This window comes from Rousettus aegyptiacus, unplaced genomic scaffold, assembly GCF_014176215.1.
Source record: "Rousettus aegyptiacus isolate mRouAeg1 unplaced genomic scaffold, mRouAeg1.p scaffold_m13_p_11, whole genome shotgun sequence".
Lineage (NCBI taxonomy): Eukaryota > Metazoa > Chordata > Mammalia > Chiroptera > Pteropodidae > Rousettus > Rousettus aegyptiacus.
Genome location: NW_023416286.1, coordinates 9,877,219 through 9,886,922, shown reverse-complemented (window position 1 = coordinate 9,886,922; position 9,704 = coordinate 9,877,219). Strand labels below are relative to the sequence as shown.

Sequence of the window (9,704 nt, the reverse complement as noted above, 5' to 3'; positions counted from 1 at the left end):
TTTCTCTGGGAAGCTCTTTATCTGTCCTAAATGATAGCTTTGCTGGGTACAAAAATCTTGGTTGTAGGACCTTGCTTTTCATCACTTTGAATATTTCCTGTCAATCCCTTCTGTTGAGAAATCAGCTGACAGTCTAATGAGAGTTCCCTTGTAGGTAACTAACTGCTTTTCTCTTGCTGCTTTTATGATTTTCTCCATCTTTAGCCTTTGGCATTTTAATTATGGTATGGGTCTCTTTGGGGTCATTCTTTTTGGCACTCTTTGTGCTTCCTGGACTTGTATGTCTATTTCCTTCACCAGGTTAGGGAAGTTTTCCATCATTATTTCTTCAAATAGGTTTTTAATTCCTTGTTCTCCCTCTTCTCCTCTGGCACCCCTATGATGTGAATATTGTTATGCTTGATGTTGTCCCTTAAAATAATATCTCTTTTTGGGGGGAGGGGGATTGTTTTTTTCTTATTGATGTTCCAATTGGGTGTTTTCTGCTACTTTATCTCCTAAATCACTGATTCATCTCTCTGCTTTATTCACTCTACTATTGATTCTCTCTAATTTATTCTTCATTTCCATTATTATATTCTCCATTTCTGACAATTTTTAAAAAATGTTTTCTTTCTCTTTGTTAAAGTTATCGCTGAGTTATCTACTTTTTCCTTAGGTTCTTTGAGCATCCTTATAACCAGTGTTTTGAATTTTGCATCTGGTGGATTGCTTGTCTCCATTTTGTTAAGTACTTTTTCTGGAGGTTTCTTCCGTTCTTTCATATGAGACATGTTTCTTTGTTTCCCTATTTTAGTTGCCTCCCTGCATTTATTTCTGTTTATTAGGCAGAGATCCAAGATCTCCTGGTCTTAGTAGAGTAGCTTTATGTAGTAGGTGTTTTGTAGAAATAAGTTGCAGAGTCTTCCTTGGTCACCTGAGTCAGGTGCTCCAGGTCTGTCCTTTGTTATGGGTTATGTGTGTCCTTGTGTTGTACTTGAGCCTTGATTGCTGTTTGAACATCAATGGGAGGGATTGATCCTTGGGCTGATTGGTTGTGAGGACTGCCTGGTGAAGAGCTGTCCCTACAGTGCATGATTTGTTTTAGCAGGGCTCTGGAGCCTGCCTAATCTGCCCTTTGGGTGTGTTGTTTTTGGATGCTGCACTGGGTGGTGCTCCAGCTCCAGTGGAAGAAGGCCTCTGGGAGTGCTGGCCTCAGAGCCTCCTGGGAGAGTTGCCACTGCAGGCCAAGTTCAGCTGCAGCCTGTATACTGCCTAGGAGCTCAGAGTGGGTCCATCACTGAGTAAGTCTGTGCATGGGCCCTTTAAAAGGGTTGTCTGCAACCCTTGCAACCCTCTGTCTCACTCAGCCACAATCTCTGCTGTTTTTCACAGCCAGAAGTTGTGGGAACTTCTTTTCCTGGTATTGGAACTTTGGGCTGGGAAGCCCTGAGTAGGGCTGGGACCCCTTGCTCTTCTGGAGCTAACTTTTCAGCCAAGACAGTTCTCCCAATTCTAACTGCCACTCATGGGTATGGAGACCAGCTGTTTCATGTTTTCACTCCTCCTATCAATCTCAAGGTGGCCTCCTCTGTATATCTGCAGTCATAGGACTTCTGTTCAGCCAGAACTTACTTAGGTGACTCCCAAAGATGGTTATTCTGTAGTTTAGTTGTAATTTTGATGTGGTTGTAAGGGGAGGTGAGCACAGTGTCTATGTACTATACTATCTTGACCAGAAGTCCAAACACTGACTCTTAAAGTAATGTTGCTAGGAAAGATATACACTTCCAGTGGAAGAAAAGTAAACTAAACCAGTTTTATTTCTTTTAGGGGGTTGTTATTGCTGTTGTATTAGGGTACTTTAGAATAAAACTGCCACAACTCAGAAAGAAAAGTCTGCTGTTTTTCTTCCTTCACCACCTAAATCCAAGGGTCATGAGCTCATTTCCGGAGTGGAACTAGAAAACCCTCTCTGTACTTTGTACACCTGCAGAACTTGTGTCTGGAAGAAAGCATTTGCTATGTGGCGGGTACCTGAGGTTGGGAAATTTGCAAGAAACAGAAATTGACCAGACTATTGGGCTTAATTATTTGTCGGAAGTTACAGGATATCCTAGGATGGGAGGTGACATTGTAGTGCTGGGCCACTAGCTAGGGATGAAACGACAAGGGAGAAGAGAGCAGGAGGAAATGGAGTTGAAGAAAAGGAACTATCTGTGTCAGGCAACTTTGAAAGGACTAGGCAGAGGAGCTTCTTCCTTTGGAGAGTTTATCAGAGTAAGGTGGCCATGGGCATAGTAATTGATTTCATAGATCATCACCACTCCCCTACTCTGTCAGGTTTTGGAAAAATTTCCTAAACCTTTAACAAAGAGCTACCAAAACCTTCATTATTGTTCATTTGTATTTGGGCACAAAAGCATCTGGAATGGGTAGGGGTGCTCTGTGCTGATGTTTATCAGACATTGGTCTACACCCTTACTATGGGCTGCTGGGCACCAGGGCACAAGCACCGAGCTGGAGAAATAAAAGCATTCTCCTTTATGTTACCAATCTCATAGGTGTTGACAAAGGGGAGACTCTTCCCCTTAGAACAATCATTACAGAGTTACAAAATTATTTATTGATTTATTCAATAATACTTAAAATAGACTTTGGAAAAATTGTTGGCTGAGCTAAACTGAGTAACTTGAGAGGCTGGCATATCATGTGGCCGAGCAATGTCGAGGGCACAGAGCCATGGGCCGCGGGGCCACACGTGGACCCTCAGACCACGGAGGCCCAGGAGCTGGGGTCCACAGAGACTCCTTGGGGTCCACCACTGCCAAGCACGTGGGAATTGTCCCCCAGCCCAGGGGCCAGCTTTGCCCCAAATGACCACTCCATTCAGGAGAGATTGAGAAGGCCATAGATCAACAGAGCATCCCTAATGATAGTCCTGCCAGTGGTGAGGGCATCCATTCTGAAGAGGAAGCCTTTGCTGTGGATATGAGGATTCTAATGGGAAGCCAAATGCCTGGGAGCTGTATGAAGGGGTGCCTGGCTGTCCACGCAAAGAAAAGGCTGCTGATCTTTTTAATGAGGACTGAGACTTAGAATTGAAAGCAGATCAAGAGAATCCATATGATGATGATGATGTCCAAAGTTGCATTTCTCAAGAAGTCATACCTTGAGTGTGCTATCCCTGGCAAGGAGACATGGTCCATGACCCCAGTTGGCACCATCCACCTCCACTGATACCCCATTATTCCAAGATAGTCTTTGAAACAGGACAGTTTGATGATGTTGAAGACCGAGTGTGCAGCTTTTTGCCATGTGGGTGGATGGAACTCGGGATCAAGGTCTCCCTTCCTTTCTTTAAGTGAGATGTCATATCTGAGGAAACATTCCCCGTGATCCCTGGGTCGGGCACAAAGACTGGTGTGAAATAAGTTCCCACTGTCTTCTAGTTCTGTGTTGTTGTCGTCATTGTTTTTAGTGAGCTCCCCTGTGGATGCGTGAGTGTTTGTGTCTGTGTCATGAAGAGAACTTGTGTTCTTTATACTGAAAGGTAGAAAAAATAAATAAATAAAAACAACTGAGTGACTTGAAAGCAAACTCTATATCTTATCTCTTTGTATTGTAGGGGAGCAAAAATTGCCACCTCAGCATGTGTCTCTTTGGCATGAGGATTATTTCAGGCCGATTATTTCTAATAAATAGAAGACTCAAGAATTTTCTTTTTTACCTCCCCCATAACTAAAAGAATTTAGATCAGAAGTCTATACCAGGAAGAGAACTCTTACAAAAACAACTTCTTTTTACATCAGAAAGCCTCCTGTGCACGATGTGGCAAACATTGGTTGTTCCCATTTCCTAGTGAATTGTCTTCTTTCCTTTGATGCCCAGATCCCCTTCCCCTTAGCTTGGGACAGCATATAAGTCTCAATTGCCTGACTGCCCAGAAGCCTCATATCTTTGGGGTTATGTATGTACAAAAGTAAATGATTTTATCCTGTTAATCTGTCTTACATTGATTTGAGAATTAGAGCAGCCAAAGAACATAGAAGGGTAGAAGTCAAATTTTTCCTCTCCTACAGTTGGCATAGCTGACAGGGGTAACTTCACTCTGTGGACACTGCTTGCCCCAAGGCTGCTGCAGCTGAGAGACCCTGGGACCTCTGACAAGCACTGGCAGAGATAAAAATTCTTACCACTTTAGACCCCTGGGTACCTATTCTTGGATATGTGATAGAAATGGGAGTAGTAAGAGCCATTTTTTTCTTTTTAAAATTTATATTAGCAAGAGAAAGTATTTGTGAAACTAGTTTCTTGGATATAATGACTCTAGTAAAGATTTGTTGTGAGTGCTCTCATTTTCTATTGATTCTTTTGCTCCTAGAGATGGCTATGGTTTTCTTTTGTCTTTGTCTTTTGTGTTGTTCATCATAAGGAGGAAAAACCATTGGGTAGAACATGGGCATTTGTCCTATAAGCCCATTATTCAAGCCAGGTTCACAGACTGGTGGGTTCACGGTTATTATCAGATGGTGTCTGTTTAGATAAACTTTGCTGTGGGTCCCCTACATAACAACTGGATGAGGTTTTCCTTTAATTTTGTCCTATGTCCTGAAAGCTTGGCTCTGCAACCAGTGAGAATATTCTTTCTGGCTTTTGCTGTCTGAAAGGTGCATAGTCTAGGGTACATCTGGTGGCCAGCTGAATAAACCAGGATTCTAAGACATTAAGTCACAAAGCATTCTCTCTGGCCACACCAGCTGTCAGGGGCTATCATCATCTTTGTCTTGCTAGTGCTGGAAAAGTCCCATTCCAGGAGCAGCGGCATCACTGATAGTGAGTCTGTGACTGGAGACATTTTGTGTTCTTGTGGGAAGCTAAAGATACCATTTCTCTACCCCCATTCTTACCACCTTTGACAACATATTTACATCCTTTTTTTGGGATGCCTCTTACATCTTTTGTTAAGCCTTGCTTGAGTCATTATTGAGGTTAATGTGGGATCCTACTCGTTGATGGCCACATGATTGATTCTTAGAGTTGTCTATATTTAAAAGATATATTTTTAGAGAGTTTTTATCCTAAACAATTGTCTTGTTGGTTCCCATGTACAGATCAAATCAAATAGTGGATACAAAATATGACAGCTAGCCTTAGGGACTTTCTTAATAAGATGAAGGAACAGAAATTAAACTTGGAACAAAATTAAATTTCACATCCAGTGTAAATCCCCCTTCTTAAAATCCAGCTCTATCTCCTTAGCAAATTCCTTTATGCTTCAAAGAGTCGAGTGTTCTACCATCCAGCATACTTGCTTATTTTATGTCTAAGAACTATGATCCCAGAAGCTATGAATATCTATAAAAATGCTAAAAGCTTACTAAGCCTGTTTTATAAACTTGGCTGGGTAACTGTCAGGGTAGGGCCCCAAATTATGGAAGAAGAGAAATGTGGGTTGCATTCCATGTGGAGCTAAATTTGGCTGCACAGAAAATGTGGCTTAAACTCCATTGGTGGCTAACATCCCACCAGACTGCTGCCAGCCCTCAAGGAAATTACAACTTAAAATTCTAATGGCCATTGCGAAGAATGTTTCAAAGAGTCGATTTAAAACATGTACTTAAGAGCAAGGTCTTCCAAATCAAGCAAACAGAATGGGATACTTATTTTGATTGGTGTGCAGAAGGCTCCAAAAGTCTTCAAAATTAAAAAAAAATAGCTTCATTGAAAGTTTTATTAGAGAAAGCTAAGGAAAAATTAAAGATAGATGGGGTACACAGATAAAAAGACTGTAAAATCGATGTGACTTCACTGCTCCTCTCTATCCGCCTTTATCTGAGTATCTATTTTAGTGATGCTTTGTCTGAGTTGCCTTTTCACTCTGATGAGATTATTATATAGCTACTTTTTAAAATAAGACCACCGGAGACTACAGACAATCCTCCTCCATTGTCTTTCACTCCTTGGTCAAAGGCCAAACTAAGAGCCATAGTTAAAGAATTTCTAAATCCAGGGAGGGTCTTGGAAAGTTTTTATAAATGACTTACTTCCTGAGATTAGTAGCTGGAGAAAAAGGCAGAAAATAATAGAGGTCACTGGTCAGACTAAATTTATGAGCAAAGCTGATATTCAGAGCAGGCTTTCTCCCTTAAGCTAAAATAAAACTTTGTACCAAGAGGGAAAGAAGGAAATTGGATGGGTGGATCAGTCCCTTGCTATCATTTAGGCAGCAACCAGTTTTTTGGAGGAATTAAAAACAACTATTCTGGTTTTACAAATCTAGTCTTTATAAGACTAGAGGTGTGACTCCAGAAACAAATTTAAAATCCCACTTACCTTTACCAATTTCCAGCCTTCTTAATTTATTTCAAAATGCTTATAGATATTGGGACTTGGAAACTGAATTGTCCTGCACTTAAGAAAAAGAAGCAAACATGTAAATTATAATTCCTTAGACCTCCAATAATAGGAAAACATGACCCCAAAATGTCATCTTGGAGAGAACTTGGATACTTTTTCTGTGCCTCTGTGATATAGATTTTCTACCTCCATCTTTTCTGGGGAGCCTTTCATTAAAATGCAAATTTTTTAATCAAAAAGAGAAAAAAAGGGAGATTTGAAATTGGGCTAATGAAAAAATCTTAAACTTATTTCAAATGGCAAAACAAAATTTCAATCCAACTACTTTTTTATAAACTAGTGAATTTTAAATGATCATACCCATCTCATGCTAAAATTTTAAGGCTGTAGGGTCTGTGTTTCATCTGTCTGTATGTTTACGTTTGTCTATACATATGTGTTATAAATGTGCGGTATTTTCTACCTCCTGATGGTAGTGCCAAAATTAATTTATAAAGAGTTCTAATTAATTGATTTAAAACAAGCAAGTGCTATTTAAATTTGGTATACTCTCAGAAATACAAAAACTAACCTTTTAGTTGTTGTTGTTCACATGACCTAGTATAATCTTTGGTAAATAAGAGCTATTTGAAGTTTATTGATTTAACTAAATTGGAATGTCTTTAAAGTTATCAACTTGACCGTAATGCAGACATACAACTTATTCTACCTGGGTTTACTAGTCACAAGTTCATGGCATCTTTGTTGTAAAATTTGTCAGCAACAAAATTAGGTCAAGATGATTGTTGACTTTGTCTAATGTATCATGAAGTTTTTGTGAGTACACTAAACATAATTTTTGGGAGTAAATGATTTCGATAGGTGCAAGTGGGATAAAACTTTAGAAAACCTTTCAAACAATAATCATGGTTTATGGTGTAGCTACTTAAATTGTTTTCCCCAAACTTTTTTGGTTACTAGAAACCTTAACATTTTGCTAAGTTAAGTTAAAAAATGGAAATTCATTGAGTATCTAGATCGTTTCCAAAGAAGATAAAATAGTTAAACTTAATTACCAAACACAGGTTTATCCACTTTTGGCTTTCTTTTATGGAAGATTTAAAAATATTTGGGTCTATTAGTAAACACGTTTTGCGCCATGCTGAGGAACATTTCTATGAGAAAAAACATTTCTAGAAATCAGAAATCATATTTATAAGTCTGCCAATCTACAGAATGCTAATGTAAAAGAGTTCATAATTGTTTACTTTTTAGTTTTCACTAGAAATTAAAAGTTTTCTAAAGATTAAAAATTCTAATTAATGTTGTAATTAAAACTGCTAGAAAAACCAGGGGAAGCAAATTCTATGCAGAAAAGTAAAATGTGTTTTTGGCTAAGAAAAGATATGAGGTATGAAGGTGCATTTTTTTTTTAAAAGGAAATGAGAGTAATTTTGTCTAAACTAGAACTAGCTATTTCAGAATAAAAAGGAAGAAAATGAAGGACAAATGAAATATATATCAAAAAGAAGAGAGGGAGAAAAAAGAATTTTACCTTGTGTGATTAAGTTAGCTAAAATGGAATTATTATTATTATAAGGGTTCTAAAAATGAGCTTTAATATCGATAGCATGCTTATATAATTTTCTTTCATCTTCTAAAAGGACAAAGTTTTCTTGGTGTATCGGTCTGCTTCTGATAAAATATTAAGAAAGGTTTTTCTTCACCTTTTAAAATAATCAGCCTAAAATAATCCTCTCGCCAGTCACATCTTGGGGTGGTGAATCTTGCTCTCCTGAAGTATCTAGAATGCAGCCACAGTGTCTGATACATGACAGGTGTTTTAAAAAAGTTGTAGAATAAATTACTGAACCTGTTAATTTATGAGGTTCTATTATTGGGCTAGACGTAAATGCACTATTCTATTCGGGAATAATATGAGAATTTCTTTTTTAAACTCATAGGCTCCCTTATTCAGGCTGGAGGAAGAGATACTGGTTTAGCTTGAAAAGCTATAACCAGAATCCTTTTTGAGAAGACATGTTATAGAAGTATAAGATCTCAGAGCTGAGAGATTCTTAGAATGCGCTTATTTCTATCTCTCTATTTTATAGATACAGACAGTGAGATTTAAATGGTTTCCATATAGCTTTTTAAAATGTGAATGTATTCATTTAGTCTTGCCAACTGACAGGTTACTTTAAAGGTTTTGGCTTTGTAGTGCAAATTCCCATTTAACTTCTCAAATTTGTGAACCCTTCCAAGCAGATACAGATCTGGGTGTGATGCTCCTGGCTTCCCACCCTTTCATCCTGCTTCTTCCAGATCACTTACTGAGAACTCAGCTCACTTTTCCCCTGGCCTCCTCTTCTGCTGACTCTGGAAGAAACATAATTCAGCCCAAGGACTCCCTCCAATTTCTCCATCTACCCTTCACTGTCCCCTAAATCCAAACTTTTCCCGATATACCAAGGACCTTGGAGAAGAGAGTGTCAGTTAATTATAATATTGCATGGTTCCCCTCTCCACCCCACCATACCTGAACATTTTCTTTCATAACAGAAACAATTAGATGAAGTTTTTAAAACTGTGGCAGTGTTTTGAAAAATCTCTGGTTCATTTTGCCAGATTAATCCAGAGTTGCTTGAGTTAGTCGTTCACTGTGAGAAGCGTTAGTTTATGGAGAAGTATACGTAGCAGTTGAAACGTAGATCTGATCTGATGTTGCTGCATTTTCTTTTGTGTTTCTTTTGGGGTCCAAGCGAGAACTATGTCCTTTCATGTTACACTGGGCATGGGGTGCGGGTGGGAGGTGGGGTTATCTTGTGTCCTGGCTCAAAAGAATGAGTGTGGTGAATTAATAAGCCTCCTCTCTGCTTTCTGTTGCAGGAAATCCAACCAATAGTGGTTTAAATTAACTGGGTTATTTTTCTCTAATAACAGGGGTCTTGGAGGTGCAAGGTAGCACGGTCAGTTCAGTGGCTTGGTGATGTTAGAGGTCTGGCAGGAAAACTTTTTCTCTACCAACTGAGGTCCAAGTGGTAGTGGTTAAGACCTGTGAATTAATTGACAATCTGAAATGTTCTTCAGATTATCAGGAGAACATCTCGTGGTGTTCTGTAAGGAGTAGCTCCCCACACAGCCTGGGGTAAAGGCTTATGTATCAGTCTAATAAGGGGCTTTGTGGTTAGGGCTTCAGTGGGGAAGCGTGGGAGGTTCTGATGAGGCTTGTCCACATCTATAGAGTTCTCATCCAGCTGCTGGTGCCAGTGGTCATTCTTCTTCTTGCTGGAAGCTGGCAAGAAGGGGATTTATGGCAGCAGAATTCTCACATTTTTTAGGTGCTTAGGGTTAGCTTTCCCCTTCGCTGGAGGCTGGATTCTCAG

General features: G+C 39.3%; 1 pseudogene; it reads left to right on the top strand.

Moving 5' to 3' along the window:
- The first annotated feature begins 2,689 nt into the window (after positions 1-2,689).
- LOC107513909 lies at positions 2,690-3,347 on the top strand (annotated as a pseudogene).
- The last annotated feature ends 6,357 nt before the right edge of the window (positions 3,348-9,704 follow it).